This window comes from Hyla sarda, unplaced genomic scaffold, assembly GCF_029499605.1.
Source record: "Hyla sarda isolate aHylSar1 unplaced genomic scaffold, aHylSar1.hap1 scaffold_546, whole genome shotgun sequence".
In the NCBI taxonomy this organism is placed as follows: Eukaryota; Metazoa; Chordata; class Amphibia; order Anura; family Hylidae; genus Hyla; species Hyla sarda.
The window spans coordinates 30,799-50,808 of record NW_026610557.1 but is presented as its reverse complement, the minus strand read 5'-3'; the positions used below and the strand labels follow the sequence as shown (position 1 = coordinate 50,808).

Genomic DNA, 20,010 nt, shown 5'->3' with positions numbered 1-20,010 from the left:
TTTTTTCACGTTTTTTTACGTTTTTCTCCTTTTCGCCTCTTTTCTGGGCGTATTATTCTTCTTTTTCTTCTTTTTTTTCGTCTAATGCATACCCCATCAGTGCAGCAATGCTTATTCAATACCGCCAGCAGATGGAGACACTGGGGGATAATTTTCTAAGGATTTATACTGATTTTTCCTGTCTGAATTTGTCGCACAGAAAGTTGCAGGCCAAATATGTGTGACATTTCTGCGACTTTAGCTTCTAGAGCATTTTTACAACATTATACATAGGTGCTGAATACATAAAAAGCGACTGTTCAGCGACAGACAAGTCGCATCGGCTGAAAGTAGGCCAGAATGTCAGTCCATGTTGGAGCAGGTTTAGATACAGTCTAAAGCATAGATCTCAAAGTCTGTGCACAGAATTTAGCAAGGGCCTCGCACCTTCTGATGCATCAGGTAGGTGCACAATAGCATAGCCTAACCCTCTGTACTTTGGTCTATATTGATGCGGGACATAGACAGCCAGCTGATGACCAATCCATTAGTGCAATGGATGGCTGGAAGCATTTGTCTTTGCCTTTGCAATACCACAGAAGCAATGCATGGTCAATGTACAGCAATGACACACCTGTGTGAACAGCCAGGAGACCCCCCCCCCCCCCCCATGTTATGTTACATAGTTACATAGTTAGTACGGTCGAAAAAAGACATATGTCCATCACGTTCAACCAGGGAATTAAGGGGTAGGGGTGTGGCGCGATATTGGGGAAGGGATGAGATTTTATATTTCTTCATAAGCATTAATCTTATTTTGTCAATTAGGAACATTCAGCACCCACCCGCTATCAAGGCAGCTGCCTATCATGTCATGCCCTACCTGCACAGGTGTGCTGGCTACTCAAATGATCCAATTAAGGAGGCCATTTAGTCAGCAGCAGCAGAAGTCCTGTGCCTGGACGCTCCAACAGGGGCCAGACACAAGCAGAAGCAGAAGCAGCAGAAGCAGCAGCAGCACCACCTTTTGTTTTTTGGCTGCAACAGCAGCAAGGCCCACAGGGCTGGCTAGCTGGCTAGCCAGCAAGCAGGTAGCAATGAAAGTAGGAATCTTTCTTTTTAACCCTGTAAGGGGGTGGTGCACTGTACCCGAAGATACTGCCATATCGGGTCAATGCATAGGGCGACGGAAGCAAGCTTCGAAATCGGCCCCCGTTCTCAAAAATCCATTTAATATATGGTCCCCAGATAGGGGACGTATCAGATATTAAACTGATAAGAACAGATACTACACTTGATCTTAGCCAAAAGGCCGAGAAGCGATAACCGTGAAAGGGGCGGGCCCAACAAGGTCCCCTTCATGGGCACTATCACTGCTTGCTGTCAGGGAGGCTGCCAGACAATTTTCCATGCACACTCTGGGCTGGGGGGCAGTCAACCACCAGTACACACAGCAGAACCTAAACCCATACCATTATTGCTAAGCAGCAAGACAGGGGCCCATTGCACTCCCACGGGGCCTTTTTAAATGCAATCCATAACCCGGATTTGCCAGGAACCCTTCTTACTCCTCCTACTTGCATGTGACACTGGGCTTAGGATCTGCATAGGAAACACACACACAAGCACACACCTACCTTTGTTGCCTGCAGATGCCTCCTTGGCTGTCCCCAAACGGTATCAAACCAACACCCACGGGAAGCTGTAAGCATAGAGGACATGCCTGCACCCCATTGGACTTACCTGTGTGGGTTAAATCCGGGTTATTTGACAACCTATGGCGGTGATGGTTCTGCTCAGGCAGAGCAGTGCTGATGCTCCTCATAAAGCTGTCGCTGCTGTGAAGGTTCTAGGTGACATCACAAATCCCTTTGGTTACATACACAACAAAGCTGGGTTGTTGTTGTTTACACTCTGCAAGGCCTGTGGAAGTGAGTGACATCATAGCACTGTAGTTCTGAGGGTTCAAGATGGATGCAACAATCTCCTGTTGCTTCTATGAAGGCCGTAATAGACGACATCACCAAACAGCTCCATAGTCACATACACAGCAAAGGAGAGATGTTGTTTACACCTAGTGATGTCAGTGGTATTGAGTGACATCACAGCACAGTGCTAAGGCTCCTGGGCCTGGACACAGCAGCGGCTGCAATATCTCAACGGAGAATACGTTTATATCTATGTGTGTGTGTGCGCATATATATATATATATATATATATATATATATATATATATATATATATTTCTCCGCCGAAATCACTTTTAAACCCATTTCCACCTTTTTTTCCCTTCTCTTCCTCTTACTTTTTTTTCACGTTTTTTTACGTTTTTCTCCTTTTCGCCTCTTTTCTGGGCGTATTATTCTTCTTTTTCTTCTTTTTTTTCGTCTAATGCATACCCCATCAGTGCAGCAATGCTTATTCAATACCGCCAGCAGATGGAGACACTGGGGGATAATTTTCTAAGGATTTATACTGATTTTTCCTGTCTGAATTTGTCGCACAGAAAGTTGCAGGCCAAATATGTGTGACATTTCTGCGACTTTAGCTTCTAGAGCATTTTTACAACATTATACATAGGTGCTGAATACATAAAAAGCGACTGTTCAGCGACAGACAAGTCGCATCGGCTGAAAGTAGGCCAGAATGTCAGTCCATGTTGGAGCAGGTTTAGATACAGTCTAAAGCATAGATCTCAAAGTCTGTGCACAGAATTTAGCAAGGGCCTCGCACCTTCTGATGCATCAGGTAGGTGCACAATAGCATAGCCTAACCCTCTGTACTTTGGTCTATATTGATGCGGGACATAGACAGCCAGCTGATGACCAATCCATTAGTGCAATGGATGGCTGGAAGCATTTGTCTTTGCCTTTGCAATACCACAGAAGCAATGCATGGTCAATGTACAGCAATGACACACCTGTGTGAACAGCCAGGAGACCCCCCCCATGTTATGTTATATAGTTACATAGTTAGTACGGTCGAAAAAAGACATATGTCCATCACGTTCAACCAGGGAATTAAGGGGTAGGGGTGTGGCGCGATATTGGGGAAGGGATGAGATTTTATATTTCTTCATAAGCATTAATCTTATTTTGTCAATTAGGAACATTCAGCACCCACCCGCTATCAAGGCAGCTGCCTATCATGTCATGCCCTACCTGCACAGGTGTGCTGGCTACTCAAATGATCCAATTAAGGAGGCCATTTAGTCAGCAGCAGCAGAAGTCCTGTGCCTGGACGCTCCAACAGGGGCCAGACACAAGCAGAAGCAGAAGCAGCAGAAGCAGCAGCAGCACCACCTTTTGTTTTTTGGCTGCAGCAGCAGCAAGGCCCACAGGGCTGGCTAGCTGGCTAGCCAGCAAGCAGGTAGCAATGAAAGTAGGAATCTTTCTTTTTAACCCTGTAAGGGGGTGGTGCACTGTACCCGAAGATACTGCCATATCGGGTCAATGCATAGGGCGACGGAAGCAAGCTTCGAAATCGGCCCCCGTTCTCAAAAATCCATTTAATATATGGTCCCCAGATAGGGGACGTATCAGATACTACACTTGATCTTAGCCAAAAGGCCGAGAAGCGATAACCGTGAAAGGGGCGGGCCCAACAAGGTCCCCTTCATGGGCACTATCACTGCTTGCTGTCAGGGAGGCTGCCAGACAATTTTCCATGCACACTCTGGGCTGGGGGGCAGTCAACCACCAGTACACACAGCAGAACCTAAACCCATACCATTATTGCTAAGCAGCAAGACAGGGGCCCATTGCACTCCCACGGGGCCTTTTTAAATGCAATCCATAACCCGGATTTGCCAGGAACCCTTCTTACTCCTCCTACTTGCATGTGACACTGGGCTTAGGATCTGCATAGGAAACACACACACAAGCACACACCTACCTTTGTTGCCTGCAGATGCCTCCTTGGCTGTCCCCAAACGGTATCAAACCAACACCCACGGGAAGCTGTAAGCATAGAGGACATGCCTGCACCCCATTGGACTTACCTGTGTGGGTTAAATCCGGGTTATTTGACAACCTATGGCGGTGATGGTTCTGCTCAGGCAGAGCAGTGCTGATGCTCCTCATAAAGCTGTCGCTGCTGTGAAGGTTCTAGGTGACATCACAAATCCCTTTGGTTATACATACACAACAAAGCTGGGTTGTTGTTGTTTACACTCTGCAAGGCCTGTGGAAGTGAGTGACATCATAGCACTGTAGTTCTGAGGGTTCAAGATGGATGCAACAATCTCCTGTTGCTTCTATGAAGGCCGTAATAGACGACATCACCAAACAGCTCCATAGTCACATACACAGCAAAGGAGAGATGTTGTTTACACCTAGTGATGTCAGTGGTATTGAGTGACATCACAGCACAGTGCTAAGGCTCCTGGGCCTGGACACAGCAGCGGCTGCAATATCTCAACGGAGAATACGTTTATATCTATGTGTGTGTGTGCGCATATATATATATATATATATATATATATATATATATATATATATTTCTCCGCCGAAATCACTTTTAAACCCATTTCCACCTTTTTTTCCCTTCTCTTCCTCTTACTTTTTTTTCACGTTTTTTTACGTTTTTCTCCTTTTCGCCTCTTTTCTGGGCGTATTATTCTTCTTTTTCTTCTTTTTTTTCGTCTAATGCATACCCCATCAGTGCAGCAATGCTTATTCAATACCGCCAGCAGATGGAGACACTGGGGGATAATTTTCTAAGGATTTATACTGATTTTTCCTGTCTGAATTTGTCGCACAGAAAGTTGCAGGCCAAATATGTGTGACATTTCTGCGACTTTAGCTTCTAGAGCATTTTTACAACATTATACATAGGTGCTGAATACATAAAAAGCGACTGTTCAGCGACAGACAAGTCGCATCGGCTGAAAGTAGGCCAGAATGTCAGTCCATGTTGGAGCAGGTTTAGATACAGTCTAAAGCATAGATCTCAAAGTCTGTGCACAGAATTTAGCAAGGGCCTCGCACCTTCTGATGCATCAGGTAGGTGCACAATAGCATAGCCTAACCCTCTGTACTTTGGTCTATATTGATGCGGGACATAGACAGCCAGCTGATGACCAATCCATTAGTGCAATGGATGGCTGGAAGCATTTGTCTTTGCCTTTGCAATACCACAGAAGCAATGCATGGTCAATGTACAGCAATGACACACCTGTGTGAACAGCCAGGAGACCCCCCCCCCCCCCCCATGTTATGTTACATAGTTACATAGTTAGTACGGTCGAAAAAAGACATATGTCCATCACGTTCAACCAGGGAATTAAGGGGTAGGGGTGTGGCGCGATATTGGGGAAGGGATGAGATTTTATATTTCTTCATAAGCATTAATCTTATTTTGTCAATTAGGAACATTCAGCACCCACCCGCTATCAAGGCAGCTGCCTATCATGTCATGCCCTACCTGCACAGGTGTGCTGGCTACTCAAATGATCCAATTAAGGAGGCCATTTAGTCAGCAGCAGCAGAAGTCCTGTGCCTGGACGCTCCAACAGGGGCCAGACACAAGCAGAAGCAGAAGCAGCAGAAGCAGCAGCAGCACCACCTTTTGTTTTTTGGCTGCAGCAGCAGCAAGGCCCACAGGGCTGGCTAGCTGGCTAGCCAGCAAGCAGGTAGCAATGAAAGTAGGAATCTTTCTTTTTAACCCTGTAAGGGGGTGGTGCACTGTACCCGAAGATACTGCCATATCGGGTCAATGCATAGGGCGACGGAAGCAAGCTTCGAAATCGGCCCCCGTTCTCAAAAATCCATTTAATATATGGTCCCCAGATAGGGGACGTATCAGATATTAAACTGATAAGAACAGATACTACACTTGATCTTAGCCAAAAGGCCGAGAAGCAATAACCGTGAAAGGGGCGGGCCCAACAAGGTCCCCTTCATGGGCACTATCACTGCTTGCTGTCAGGGAGGCTGCCAGACAATTTTCCATGCACACTCTGGGCTGGGGGGCAGTCAACCACCAGTACACACAGCAGAACCTAAACCCATACCATTATTGCTAAGCAGCAAGACAGGGGCCCATTGCACTCCCACGGGGCCTTTTTAAATGCAATCCATAACCCGGATTTGCCAGGAACCCTTCTTACTCCTCCTACTTGCATGTGACACTGGGCTTAGGATCTGCATAGGAAACACACACACAAGCACACACCTACCTTTGTTGCCTGCAGATGCCTCCTTGGCTGTCCCCAAACGGTATCAAACCAACACCCACGGGAAGCTGTAAGCATAGAGGACATGCCTGCACCCCATTGGACTTACCTGTGTGGGTTAAATCCGGGTTATTTGACAACCTATGGCGGTGATGGTTCTGCTCAGGCAGAGCAGTGCTGATGCTCCTCATAAAGCTGTCGCTGCTGTGAAGGTTCTAGGTGACATCACAAATCCCTTTGGTTACATACACAACAAAGCTGGGTTGTTGTTGTTTACACTCTGCAAGGCCTGTGGAAGTGAGTGACATCATAGCACTGTAGTTCTGAGGGTTCAAGATGGATGCAACAATCTCCTGTTGCTTCTATGAAGGCCGTAATAGACGACATCACCAAACAGCTCCATAGTCACATACACAGCAAAGGAGAGATGTTGTTTACACCTAGTGATGTCAGTGGTATTGAGTGACATCACAGCACAGTGCTAAGGCTCCTGGGCCTGGACACAGCAGCGGCTGCAATATCTCAACGGAGAATACGTTTATATCTATGTGTGTGTGTGCGCATATATATATATATATATATATATATATATATATATATATATATATTCTCCGCCGAAATCACTTTTAAACCCATTTCCACCTTTTTTTCCCTTCTCTTCCTCTTACTTTTTTTTCACGTTTTTTTACGTTTTTCTCCTTTTCGCCTCTTTTCTGGGCGTATTATTCTTCTTTTTCTTCTTTTTTTTCGTCTAATGCATACCCCATCAGTGCAGCAATGCTTATTCAATACCGCCAGCAGATGGAGACACTGGGGGATAATTTTCTAAGGATTTATACTGATTTTTCCTGTCTGAATTTGTCGCACAGAAAGTTGCAGGCCAAATATGTGTGACATTTCTGCGACTTTAGCTTCTAGAGCATTTTTACAACATTATACATAGGTGCTGAATACATAAAAAGCGACTGTTCAGCGACAGACAAGTCGCATCGGCTGAAAGTAGGCCAGAATGTCAGTCCATGTTGGAGCAGGTTTAGATACAGTCTAAAGCATAGATCTCAAAGTCTGTGCACAGAATTTAGCAAGGGCCTCGCACCTTCTGATGCATCAGGTAGGTGCACAATAGCATAGCCTAACCCTCTGTACTTTGGTCTATATTGATGCGGGACATAGACAGCCAGCTGATGACCAATCCATTAGTGCAATGGATGGCTGGAAGCATTTGTCTTTGCCTTTGCAATACCACAGAAGCAATGCATGGTCAATGTACAGCAATGACACACCTGTGTGAACAGCCAGGAGACCCCCCCCCCCCCCCCCATGTTATGTTACATAGTTACATAGTTAGTACGGTCGAAAAAAGACATATGTCCATCACGTTCAACCAGGGAATTAAGGGGTAGGGGTGTGGCGCGATATTGGGGAAGGGATGAGATTTTATATTTCTTCATAAGCATTAATCTTATTTTGTCAATTAGGAACATTCAGCACCCACCCGCTATCAAGGCAGCTGCCTATCATGTCATGCCCTACCTGCACAGGTGTGCTGGCTACTCAAATGATCCAATTAAGGAGGCCATTTAGTCAGCAGCAGCAGAAGTCCTGTGCCTGGACGCTCCAACAGGGGCCAGACACAAGCAGAAGCAGAAGCAGCAGAAGCAGCAGCAGCACCACCTTTTGTTTTTTGGCTGCAGCAGCAGCAAGGCCCACAGGGCTGGCTAGCTGGCTAGCCAGCAAGCAGGTAGCAATGAAAGTAGGAATCTTTCTTTTTAACCCTGTAAGGGGGTGGTGCACTGTACCCGAAGATACTGCCATATCGGGTCAATGCATAGGGCGACGGAAGCAAGCTTCGAAATCGGCCCCCGTTCTCAAAAATCCATTTAATATATGGTCCCCAGATAGGGGACGTATCAGATATTAAACTGATAAGAACAGATACTACACTTGATCTTAGCCAAAAGGCCGAGAAGCGATAACCGTGAAAGGGGCGGGCCCAACAAGGTCCCCTTCATGGGCACTATCACTGCTTGCTGTCAGGGAGGCTGCCAGACAATTTTCCATGCACACTCTGGGCTGGGGGGCAGTCAACCACCAGTACACACAGCAGAACCTAAACCCATACCATTATTGCTAAGCAGCAAGACAGGGGCCCATTGCACTCCCACGGGGCCTTTTTAAATGCAATCCATAACCCGGATTTGCCAGGAACCCTTCTTACTCCTCCTACTTGCATGTGACACTGGGCTTAGGATCTGCATAGGAAACACACACACAAGCACACACCTACCTTTGTTGCCTGCAGATGCCTCCTTGGCTGTCCCCAAACGGTATCAAACCAACACCCACGGGAAGCTGTAAGCATAGAGGACATGCCTGCACCCCATTGGACTTACCTGTGTGGGTTAAATCCGGGTTATTTGACAACCTATGGCGGTGATGGTTCTGCTCAGGCAGAGCAGTGCTGATGCTCCTCATAAAGCTGTCGCTGCTGTGAAGGTTCTAGGTGACATCACAAATCCCTTTGGTTACATACACAACAAAGCTGGGTTGTTGTTGTTTACACTCTGCAAGGCCTGTGGAAGTGAGTGACATCATAGCACTGTAGTTCTGAGGGTTCAAGATGGATGCAACAATCTCCTGTTGCTTCTATGAAGGCCGTAATAGACGACATCACCAAACAGCTCCATAGTCACATACACAGCAAAGGAGAGATGTTGTTTACACCTAGTGATGTCAGTGGTATTGAGTGACATCACAGCACAGTGCTAAGGCTCCTGGGCCTGGACACAGCAGCGGCTGCAATATCTCAACGGAGAATACGTTTATATCTATGTGTGTGTGTGCGCATATATATATATATATATATATATATATATATATATATATATATTTCTCCGCCGAAATCACTTTTAAACCCATTTCCACCTTTTTTTCCCTTCTCTTCCTCTTACTTTTTTTTCACGTTTTTTTACGTTTTTCTCCTTTTCGCCTCTTTTCTGGGCGTATTATTCTTCTTTTTCTTCTTTTTTTTCGTCTAATGCATACCCCATCAGTGCAGCAATGCTTATTCAATACCGCCAGCAGATGGAGACACTGGGGGATAATTTTCTAAGGATTTATACTGATTTTTCCTGTCTGAATTTGTCGCACAGAAAGTTGCAGGCCAAATATGTGTGACATTTCTGCGACTTTAGCTTCTAGAGCATTTTTACAACATTATACATAGGTGCTGAATACATAAAAAGCGACTGTTCAGCGACAGACAAGTCGCATCGGCTGAAAGTAGGCCAGAATGTCAGTCCATGTTGGAGCAGGTTTAGATACAGTCTAAAGCATAGATCTCAAAGTCTGTGCACAGAATTTAGCAAGGGCCTCGCACCTTCTGATGCATCAGGTAGGTGCACAATAGCATAGCCTAACCCTCTGTACTTTGGTCTATATTGATGCGGGACATAGACAGCCAGCTGATGACCAATCCATTAGTGCAATGGATGGCTGGAAGCATTTGTCTTTGCCTTTGCAATACCACAGAAGCAATGCATGGTCAATGTACAGCAATGACACACCTGTGTGAACAGCCAGGAGACCCCCCCCCCCCCCCCCATGTTATGTTACATAGTTACATAGTTAGTACGGTCGAAAAAAGACATATGTCCATCACGTTCAACCAGGGAATTAAGGGGTAGGGGTGTGGCGCGATATTGGGGAAGGGATGAGATTTTATATTTCTTCATAAGCATTAATCTTATTTTGTCAATTAGGAACATTCAGCACCCACCCGCTATCAAGGCAGCTGCCTATCATGTCATGCCCTACCTGCACAGGTGTGCTGGCTACTCAAATGATCCAATTAAGGAGGCCATTTAGTCAGCAGCAGCAGAAGTCCTGTGCCTGGACGCTCCAACAGGGGCCAGACACAAGCAGAAGCAGAAGCAGCAGAAGCAGCAGCAGCACCACCTTTTGTTTTTTGGCTGCAGCAGCAGCAAGGCCCACAGGGCTGGCTAGCTGGCTAGCCAGCAAGCAGGTAGCAATGAAAGTAGGAATCTTTCTTTTTAACCCTGTAAGGGGGTGGTGCACTGTACCCGAAGATACTGCCATATCGGGTCAATGCATAGGGCGACGGAAGCAAGCTTCGAAATCGGCCCCCGTTCTCAAAAATCCATTTAATATATGGTCCCCAGATAGGGGACGTATCAGATATTAAACTGATAAGAACAGATACTACACTTGATCTTAGCCAAAAGGCCGAGAAGCGATAACCGTGAAAGGGGCGGGCCCAACAAGGTCCCCTTCATGGGCACTATCACTGCTTGCTGTCAGGGAGGCTGCCAGACAATTTTCCATGCACACTCTGGGCTGGGGGGCAGTCAACCACCAGTACACACAGCAGAACCTAAACCCATACCATTATTGCTAAGCAGCAAGACAGGGGCCCATTGCACTCCCACGGGGCCTTTTTAAATGCAATCCATAACCCGGATTTGCCAGGAACCCTTCTTACTCCTCCTACTTGCATGTGACACTGGGCTTAGGATCTGCATAGGAAACACACACACAAGCACACACCTACCTTTGTTGCCTGCAGATGCCTCCTTGGCTGTCCCCAAACGGTATCAAACCAACACCCACGGGAAGCTGTAAGCATAGAGGACATGCCTGCACCCCATTGGACTTACCTGTGTGGGTTAAATCCGGGTTATTTGACAACCTATGGCGGTGATGGTTCTGCTCAGGCAGAGCAGTGCTGATGCTCCTCATAAAGCTGTCGCTGCTGTGAAGGTTCTAGGTGACATCACAAATCCCTTTGGTTACATACACAACAAAGCTGGGTTGTTGTTGTTTACACTCTGCAAGGCCTGTGGAAGTGAGTGACATCATAGCACTGTAGTTCTGAGGGTTCAAGATGGATGCAACAATCTCCTGTTGCTTCTATGAAGGCCGTAATAGACGACATCACCAAACAGCTCCATAGTCACATACACAGCAAAGGAGAGATGTTGTTTACACCTAGTGATGTCAGTGGTATTGAGTGACATCACAGCACAGTGCTAAGGCTCCTGGGCCTGGACACAGCAGCGGCTGCAATATCTCAACGGAGAATACGTTTATATCTATGTGTGTGTGTGCGCATATATATATATATATATATATATATATATATATATATATATATATATTTCTCCGCCGAAATCACTTTTAAACCCATTTCCACCTTTTTTTCCCTTCTCTTCCTCTTACTTTTTTTTCACGTTTTTTTACGTTTTTCTCCTTTTCGCCTCTTTTCTGGGCGTATTATTCTTCTTTTTCTTCTTTTTTTTCGTCTAATGCATACCCCATCAGTGCAGCAATGCTTATTCAATACCGCCAGCAGATGGAGACACTGGGGGATAATTTTCTAAGGATTTATACTGATTTTTCCTGTCTGAATTTGTCGCACAGAAAGTTGCAGGCCAAATATGTGTGACATTTCTGCGACTTTAGCTTCTAGAGCATTTTTACAACATTATACATAGGTGCTGAATACATAAAAAGCGACTGTTCAGCGACAGACAAGTCGCATCGGCTGAAAGTAGGCCAGAATGTCAGTCCATGTTGGAGCAGGTTTAGATACAGTCTAAAGCATAGATCTCAAAGTCTGTGCACAGAATTTAGCAAGGGCCTCGCACCTTCTGATGCATCAGGTAGGTGCACAATAGCATAGCCTAACCCTCTGTACTTTGGTCTATATTGATGCGGGACATAGACAGCCAGCTGATGACCAATCCATTAGTGCAATGGATGGCTGGAAGCATTTGTCTTTGCCTTTGCAATACCACAGAAGCAATGCATGGTCAATGTACAGCAATGACACACCTGTGTGAACAGCCAGGAGACCCCCCCCCCCCCCCCCCATGTTATGTTACATAGTTACATAGTTAGTACGGTCGAAAAAAGACATATGTCCATCACTTCAACCAGGGAATTAAGGGGTAGGGGTGTGGCGCGATATTGGGGAAGGGATGAGATTTTATATTTCTTCATAAGCATTAATCTTATTTTGTCAATTAGGAACATTCAGCACCCACCCGCTATCAAGGCAGCTGCCTATCATGTCATGCCCTACCTGCACAGGTGTGCTGGCTACTCAAATGATCCAATTAAGGAGGCCATTTAGTCAGCAGCAGCAGAAGTCCTGTGCCTGGACGCTCCAACAGGGGCCAGACACAAGCAGAAGCAGAAGCAGCAGAAGCAGCAGCAGCACCACCTTTTGTTTTTTGGCTGCAGCAGCAGCAGCAAGGCCCACAGGGCTGGCTAGCTGGCTAGCCAGCAAGCAGGTAGCAATGAAAGTAGGAATCTTTCTTTTTAACCCTGTAAGGGGGTGGTGCACTGTACCCGAAGATACTGCCATATCGGGTCAATGCATAGGGCGACGGAAGCAAGCTTCGAAATCGGCCCCCGTTCTCAAAAATCCATTTAATATATGGTCCCCAGATAGGGGACGTATCAGATATTAAACTGATAAGAACAGATACTACACTTGATCTTAGCCAAAAGGCCGAGAAGCGATAACCGTGAAAGGGGCGGGCCCAACAAGGTCCCCTTCATGGGCACTATCACTGCTTGCTGTCAGGGAGGCTGCCAGACAATTTTCCATGCACACTCTGGGCTGGGGGGCAGTCAACCACCAGTACACACAGCAGAACCTAAACCCATACCATTATTGCTAAGCAGCAAGACAGGGGCCCATTGCACTCCCACGGGGCCTTTTTAAATGCAATCCATAACCCGGATTTGCCAGGAACCCTTCTTACTCCTCCTACTTGCATGTGACACTGGGCTTAGGATCTGCATAGGAAACACACACACAAGCACACACCTACCTTTGTTGCCTGCAGATGCCTCCTTGGCTGTCCCCAAACGGTATCAAACCAACACCCACGGGAAGCTGTAAGCATAGAGGACATGCCTGCACCCCATTGGACTTACCTGTGTGGGTTAAATCCGGGTTATTTGACAATCCTATGGCGGTGATGGTTCTGCTCAGGCAGAGCAGTGCTGATGCTCCTCATAAAGCTGTCGCTGCTGTGAAGGTTCTAGGTGACATCACAAATCCCTTTGGTTACATACACAACAAAGCTGGGTTGTTGTTGTTTACACTCTGCAAGGCCTGTGGAAGTGAGTGACATCATAGCACTGTAGTTCTGAGGGTTCAAGATGGATGCAACAATCTCCTGTTGCTTCTATGAAGGCCGTAATAGACGACATCACCAAACAGCTCCATAGTCACATACACAGCAAAGGAGAGATGTTGTTTACACCTAGTGATGTCAGTGGTATTGAGTGACATCACAGCACAGTGCTAAGGCTCCTGGGCCTGGACACAGCAGCGGCTGCAATATCTCAACGGAGAATACGTTTATATCTATGTGTGTGTGTGCGCATATATATATATATATATATATATATATATATATATATATATATATTTCTCCGCCGAAATCACTTTTAAACCCATTTCCACCTTTTTTTCCCTTCTCTTCCTCTTACTTTTTTTTCACGTTTTTTTACGTTTTTCTCCTTTTCGCCTCTTTTCTGGGCGTATTATTCTTCTTTTTCTTCTTTTTTTTCGTCTAATGCATACCCCATCAGTGCAGCAATGCTTATTCAATACCGCCAGCAGATGGAGACACTGGGGGATAATTTTCTAAGGATTTATACTGATTTTTCCTGTCTGAATTTGTCGCACAGAAAGTTGCAGGCCAAATATGTGTGACATTTCTGCGACTTTAGCTTCTAGAGCATTTTTACAACATTATACATAGGTGCTGAATACATAAAAAGCGACTGTTCAGCGACAGACAAGTCGCATCGGCTGAAAGTAGGCCAGAATGTCAGTCCATGTTGGAGCAGGTTTAGATACAGTCTAAAGCATAGATCTCAAAGTCTGTGCACAGAATTTAGCAAGGGCCTCGCACCTTCTGATGCATCAGGTAGGTGCACAATAGCATAGCCTAACCCTCTGTACTTTGGTCTATATTGATGCGGGACATAGACAGCCAGCTGATGACCAATCCATTAGTGCAATGGATGGCTGGAAGCATTTGTCTTTGCCTTTGCAATACCACAGAAGCAATGCATGGTCAATGTACAGCAATGACACACCTGTGTGAACAGCCAGGAGACCCCCCCCCCCATGTTATGTTACATAGTTACATAGTTAGTACGGTCGAAAAAAGACATATGTCCATCACGTTCAACCAGGGAATTAAGGGGTAGGGGTGTGGCGCGATATTGGGGAAGGGATGAGATTTTATATTTCTTCATAAGCATTAATCTTATTTTGTCAATTAGGAACATTCAGCACCCACCCGCTATCAAGGCAGCTGCCTATCATGTCATGCCCTACCTGCACAGGTGTGCTGGCTACTCAAATGATCCAATTAAGGAGGCCATTTAGTCAGCAGCAGCAGAAGTCCTGTGCCTGGACGCTCCAACAGGGGCCAGACACAAGCAGAAGCAGAAGCAGCAGAAGCAGCAGCAGCACCACCTTTTGTTTTTTGGCTGCAGCAGCAGCAAGGCCCACAGGGCTGGCTAGCTGGCTAGCCAGCAAGCAGGTAGCAATGAAAGTAGGAATCTTTCTTTTTAACCCTGTAAGGGGGTGGTGCACTGTACCCGAAGATACTGCCATATCGGGTCAATGCATAGGGCGACGGAAGCAAGCTTCGAAATCGGCCCCCGTTCTCAAAAATCCATTTAATATATGGTCCCCAGATAGGGGACGTATCAGATATTAAACTGATAAGAACAGATACTACACTTGATCTTAGCCAAAAGGCCGAGAAGCGATAACCGTGAAAGGGGCGGGCCCAACAAGGTCCCCTTCATGGGCACTATCACTGCTTGCTGTCAGGGAGGCTGCCAGACAATTTTCCATGCACACTCTGGGCTGGGGGGCAGTCAACCACCAGTACACACAGCAGAACCTAAACCCATACCATTATTGCTAAGCAGCAAGACAGGGGCCCATTGCACTCCCACGGGGCCTTTTTAAATGCAATCCATAACCCGGATTTGCCAGGAACCCTTCTTACTCCTCCTACTTGCATGTGACACTGGGCTTAGGATCTGCATAGGAAACACACACACAAGCACACACCTACCTTTGTTGCCTGCAGATGCCTCCTTGGCTGTCCCCAAACGGTATCAAACCAACACCCACGGGAAGCTGTAAGCATAGAGGACATGCCTGCACCCCATTGGACTTACCTGTGTGGGTTAAATCCGGGTTATTTGACAACCTATGGCGGTGATGGTTCTGCTCAGGCAGAGCAGTGCTGATGCTCCTCATAAAGCTGTCGCTGCTGTGAAGGTTCTAGGTGACATCACAAATCCCTTTGGTTACATACACAACAAAGCTGGGTTGTTGTTGTTTACACTCTGCAAGGCCTGTGGAAGTGAGTGACATCATAGCACTGTAGTTCTGAGGGTTCAAGATGGATGCAACAATCTCCTGTTGCTTCTATGAAGGCCGTAATAGACGACATCACCAAACAGCTCCATAGTCACATACACAGCAAAGGAGAGATGTTGTTTACACCTAGTGATGTCAGTGGTATTGAGTGACATCACAGCACAGTGCTAAGGCTCCTGGGCCTGGACACAGCAGCGGCTGCAATATCTCAACGGAGAATACGTTTATATCTATGTGTGTGTGTGCGCATATATATATATATATATATATATATATATATATATATATATATTTCTCCGCCGAAATCACTTTTAAACCCATTTCCACCTTTTTTTCCCTTCTCTTCCTCTTACTTTTTTTTCACGTTTTTTTACGTTTTTCTCCTTTTCGCCTCTTTTCTGGGCGTATTATTCTTCTTTTTCTTCTTTTTTTTCGTCTAATGCATACCCCATCAGTGCAGCAATGCTTATTCAATACCGCCAGCAGATGGAGACACTGGGGGATAATTTTCTAAGGATTTATACTGATTTTTCCTGTCTGAATTTGTCGCACAGAAAGTTGCAGGCCAAATATGTGTGACATTTCTGCGACTTTAGCTTCTAGAGCATTTTTACAACATTATACATAGGTGCTGAATACATAAAAAGCGACTGTTCAGCGACAGACAAGTCGCATCGGCTGAAAGTAGGCCAGAATGTCAGTCCATGTTGGAGCAGGTTTAGATACAGTCTAAAGCATAGATCTCAAAGTCTGTGCACAGAATTTAGCAAGGGCCTCGCACCTTCTGATGCATCAGGTAGGTGCACAATAGCATAGCCTAACCCTCTGTACTTTGGTCTATATTGATGCGGGACATAGACAGCCAGCTGATGACCAATCCATTAGTGCAATGGATGGCTGGAAGCATTTGTCTTTGCCTTTGCAATACCACAGAAGCAATGCATGGTCAATGTACAGCAATGACACACCTGTGTGAACAGCCAGGAGACCCCCCCCCCCCATGTTATGTTACATAGTTACATAGTTAGTACGGTCGAAAAAAGACATATGTCCATCACGTTCAACCAGGGAATTAAGGGGTAGGGGTGTGGCGCGATATTGGGGAAGGGATGAGATTTTATATTTCTTCATAAGCATTAATCTTATTTTGTCAATTAGGAACATTCAGCACCCACCCGCTATCAAGGCAGCTGCCTATCATGTCATGCCCTACCTGCACAGGTGTGCTGGCTACTCAAATGATCCAATTAAGGAGGCCATTTAGTCAGCAGCAGCAGAAGTCCTGTGCCTGGACGCTCCAACAGGGGCCAGACACAAGCAGAAGCAGAAGCAGCAGAAGCAGCAGCAGCACCACCTTTTGTTTTTTGGCTGCAGCAGCAGCAAGGCCCACAGGGCTGGCTAGCTGGCTAGCCAGCAAGCAGGTAGCAATGAAAGTAGGAATCTTTCTTTTTAACCCTGTAAGGGGGTGGTGCACTGTACCCGAAGATACTGCCATATCGGGTCAATGCATAGGGCGACGGAAGCAAGCTTCGAAATCGGCCCCCGTTCTCAAAAATCCATTTAATATATGGTCCCCAGATAGGGGACGTATCAGATATTAAACTGATAAGAACAGATACTACACTTGATCTTAGCCAAAAGGCCGAGAAGCGATAACCGTGAAAGGGGCGGGCCCAACAAGGTCCCCTTCATGGGCACTATCACTGCTTGCTGTCAGGGAGGCTGCCAGACAATTTTCCATGCACACTCTGGGCTGGGGGGCAGTCAACCACCAGTACACACAGCAGAACCTAAACCCATACCATTATTGCTAAGCAGCAAGACAGGGGCCCATTGCACTCCCACGGGGCCTTTTTAAATGCAATCCATAACCCGGATTTGCCAGGAACCCTTCTTACTCCTCCTACTTGCATGTGACACTGGGCTTAGGATCTGCATAGGAAACACACACACAAGCACACACCTACCTTTGTTGCCTGCAGATGCCTCCTTGGCTGTCCCCAAACGGTATCAAACCAACACCCACGGGAAGCTGTAAGCATAGAGGACATGCCTGCACCCCATTGGACTTACCTGTGTGGGTTAAATCCGGGTTATTTGACAACCTATGGCGGTGATGGTTCTGCTCAGGCAGAGCAGTGCTGATGCTCCTCATAAAGCTGTCGCTGCTGTGAAGGTTCTAGGTGACATCACAAATCCCTTTGGTTACATACACAACAAAGCTGGGTTGTTGTTGTTTACACTCTGCAAGGCCTGTGGAAGTGAGTGACATCATAGCACTGTAGTTCTGAGGGTTCAAGATGGATGCAACAATCTCCTGTTGCTTCTATGAAGGCCGTAATAGACGACATCACCAAACAGCTCCATAGTCACATACACAGCAAAGGAGAGATGTTGTTTACACCTAGTGATGTCAGTGGTATTGAGTGACATCACAGCACAGTGCTAAGGCTCCTGGGCCTGGACACAGCAGCGGCTGCAATATCTCAACGGAGAATACGTTTATATCTATGTGTGTGTGTGCGCATATATATATATATATATATATATATATATATATATATATATATTTCTCCGCCGAAATCACTTTTAAACCCATTTCCACCTTTTTTTCCCTTCTCTTCCTCTTACTTTTTTTTCACGTTTTTTTACGTTTTTCTCCTTTTCGCCTCTTTTCTGGGCGTATTATTCTTCTTTTTCTTCTTTTTTTTCGTCTAATGCATACCCCATCAGTGCAGCAATGCTTATTCAATACCGCCAGCAGATGGAGACACTGGGGGATAATTTTCTAAGGATTTATACTGATTTTTCCTGTCTGAATTTGTCGCACAGAAAGTTGCAGGCCAAATATGTGTGACATTTCTGCGACTTTAGCTTCTAGAGCATTTTTACAACATTATACATAGGTGCTGAATACATAAAAAGCGACTGTTCAGCGACAGACAAGTCGCATCGGCTGAAAGTAGGCCAGAATGTCAGTCCATGTTGGAGCAGGTTTAGATACAGTCTAAAGCATAGATCTCAAAGTCTGTGCACAGAATTTAGCAAGGGCCTCGCACCTTCTGATGCATCAGGTAGGTGCACAATAGCATAGCCTAACCCTCTGTACTTTGGTCTATATTGATGCGGGACATAGACAGCCAGCTGATGACCAATCCATTAGTGCAATGGATGGCTGGAAGCATTTGTCTTTGCCTTTGCAATACCACAGAAGCAATGCATGGTCAATGTACAGCAATGACACACCTGTGTGAACAGCCAGGAGACCCCCCCCCCCATGTTATGTTACATAGTTACATAGTTAGTACGGTCGAAAAAAGACATATGTCCATCACGTTCAACCAGGGAATTAAGGGGTAGGGGTGTGGCGCGATATTGGGGAAGGGATGAGATTTTATATTTCTTCATAAGCATTAATCTTATTTTGTCAATTAGGAACATTCAGCACCCACCCGCTATCAAGGCAGCTGCCTATCATGTCATGCCCTACCTGCACAGGTGTGCTGGCTACTCAAATGATCCAATTAAGGAGGCCATTTAGTCAGCAGCAGCAGAAGTCCTGTGCCTGGACGCTCCAACAGGGGCCAGACACAAGCAGAAGCAGAAGCAGCAGAAGCAGCAGCAGCACCACCTTTTGTTTTTTGGCTGCAGCAGCAGCAAGGCCCACAGGGCTGGCTAGCTGGCTAGCCAGCAAGCAGGTAGCAATGAAAGTAGGAATCTTTCTTTTTAACCCTGTAAGGGGGTGGTGCACTGTACCCGAAGATACTGCCATATCGGGTCAATGCATAGGGCGACGGAAGCAAGCTTCGAAATCGGCCCCCGTTCTCAAAAATCCATTTAATATATGGTCCCCAGATAGGGGACGTATCAGATATTAAACTGATAAGAACAGATTTTTTTTTTTTTTTTTTTTACATTTTTATTGAAAAAACTCAAAAACTTAAATACATCACAAGAAAATTTTTACAATACTTCAAATACTGTTTTCCATAAATGTAAATTCCACATAGCTAATGCTTTTTTCTGCCCATATCTCTTTTTATCAATTAAATAGTACAAGTAAACTTCACTGTATATCATCTTCAAACATTCTTTTTCACAAATAAAATCTCTTTTGAAGACAAGGATATTACGAACTTTCCATAATACATTTTTTGTACAGTTGATAAAAATCCACAAAATTCTCTCTTTTTCTTTCGTAACTCCATCACATTTGCCATATAAAACAACTTCATGATTTAAAACTTTTAGACCTGTTAGGAATTTCAATAAAGAACCAATTAGTCTAAAAACCTTTTGTGCAAAATAACAATTCCAGAAAAGGTGCAAAACAGTTTCATCTATATTGCAATTTTCCCGGGGACAGACACATACAGCATTTAGACCTCTTCTATATTGGAAAAAT

General features: G+C 45.6%; 8 non-coding genes and 1 pseudogene across 8 annotated transcripts; all 9 read right to left on the bottom strand.

The window, feature by feature from the left end:
- Positions 1-1,112: 1,112 nt before the first annotated feature.
- On the bottom strand, positions 1,113-1,303 carry LOC130339617 (U2 spliceosomal RNA). Its single transcript, XR_008879949.1, has one exon. It is a non-coding gene; the product is annotated as a U2 spliceosomal RNA (small nuclear RNA).
- Positions 1,304-3,390: 2,087 nt separating this feature from the next.
- LOC130339584 (U2 spliceosomal RNA) lies at positions 3,391-3,560 on the bottom strand (annotated as a pseudogene).
- A 2,093-nt stretch (positions 3,561-5,653) lies between these two features.
- On the bottom strand, positions 5,654-5,844 carry LOC130339580 (U2 spliceosomal RNA). Its single transcript, XR_008879927.1, has one exon. It is a non-coding gene; the product is annotated as a U2 spliceosomal RNA (small nuclear RNA).
- Positions 5,845-7,937: 2,093 nt separating this feature from the next.
- On the bottom strand, positions 7,938-8,128 carry LOC130339615 (U2 spliceosomal RNA). The gene has a single exon (XR_008879948.1). It is a non-coding gene; the product is annotated as a U2 spliceosomal RNA (small nuclear RNA).
- Positions 8,129-10,220: 2,092 nt separating this feature from the next.
- LOC130339613 (U2 spliceosomal RNA) lies at positions 10,221-10,411 on the bottom strand. The gene has a single exon (XR_008879946.1). It is a non-coding gene; the product is annotated as a U2 spliceosomal RNA (small nuclear RNA).
- A 2,099-nt stretch (positions 10,412-12,510) lies between these two features.
- LOC130339612 (U2 spliceosomal RNA) lies at positions 12,511-12,701 on the bottom strand. Its single transcript, XR_008879945.1, has one exon. It is a non-coding gene; the product is annotated as a U2 spliceosomal RNA (small nuclear RNA).
- Positions 12,702-14,790: 2,089 nt separating this feature from the next.
- LOC130339611 (U2 spliceosomal RNA) lies at positions 14,791-14,981 on the bottom strand. The gene has a single exon (XR_008879944.1). It is a non-coding gene; the product is annotated as a U2 spliceosomal RNA (small nuclear RNA).
- A 2,087-nt stretch (positions 14,982-17,068) lies between these two features.
- On the bottom strand, positions 17,069-17,259 carry LOC130339610 (U2 spliceosomal RNA). The gene has a single exon (XR_008879943.1). It is a non-coding gene; the product is annotated as a U2 spliceosomal RNA (small nuclear RNA).
- Positions 17,260-19,345: 2,086 nt separating this feature from the next.
- On the bottom strand, positions 19,346-19,540 carry LOC130339592 (U2 spliceosomal RNA). The gene has a single exon (XR_008879934.1). It is a non-coding gene; the product is annotated as a U2 spliceosomal RNA (small nuclear RNA).
- Between the last annotated feature and the right edge of the window lie 470 nt (positions 19,541-20,010).